Source organism: Chenopodium album, chromosome 9 (genome assembly GCF_948465745.1).
Source record: "Chenopodium album chromosome 9, dcCheAlbu1.1, whole genome shotgun sequence".
Classification (NCBI taxonomy): Eukaryota; Viridiplantae; Streptophyta; class Magnoliopsida; order Caryophyllales; family Amaranthaceae; genus Chenopodium; species Chenopodium album.
Window position 1 is genome coordinate 24142273 of NC_137842.1, and position 736 is coordinate 24143008.

Consider the following 736-nt stretch of genomic DNA (forward strand, 5'->3'; position numbering starts at 1 on the left):
GTTTCTCCACAATTTTGACCAGAGAAAGAGTTAACTTGAGAAGAGCTTGCTCCACCACTTGAGCTTGCATTCACACTCGTGTTCAATTTTGAAAGCCCTTTTGTTAGTTGATCAATTTGATGTTATAATTGATAAACTTTCTCCAATTCGTAAATACCACCTCTCTTTGGAGCGTTTCTTCTTCGGCCCCCCAAGAGTAATTTTTTGCTACCACTTCTATTGTGGCTTCAACTTGATTTTGAGGGATCTTGATTAATTGACCACCCACCCCCACATCCAAATTGGCTCTTGACATGGGCTCCAATCCGTCGTAGAAAAACCGCATGAGCAACCCTTGATTGTACTCATGGTGGGGACATGCTTGCACCAACTCTTTGAATCTCTCCCACGCTTCACCAAGACTTTCATCGGCCTCTTGCTCAAATGATAAAATTTTCCTTCTCATTTCGGCGGTCTTCTCTTCGGAGATAAAGCGTTTCATGAACGCCTTTACAACCTCCCTCCATGTTGTGAGAGAGTTAGGTTGTACTTGCTTTAGCCATTTCTTTGCTCGTCCGATGAGAGATTGCCGGAAAAGGTGCATACGAATGTAGTCTTCACTCACTTCATTGGTTTGCATCATTGCGCACAATTCAAGGAATCGGTCCAAATGTTCAATAGGGTCCTCACTTGCACTTCCGGAAAATTGCTCCGATTGGACCATTCGAGTATATTGTGGATGGATTGAGAAGTTGGT

General features: G+C 43.3%; 1 non-coding gene across 1 annotated transcript; it reads left to right on the forward strand.

Annotated features, from left to right (window-relative positions):
• The first annotated feature begins 340 nt into the window (after positions 1 to 340).
• On the forward strand, positions 341 to 448 carry LOC145560968 (small nucleolar RNA R71). Its single transcript, XR_014093556.1, has one exon. It is a non-coding gene; the product is annotated as a small nucleolar RNA R71 (small nucleolar RNA).
• The last annotated feature ends 288 nt before the right edge of the window (positions 449 to 736 follow it).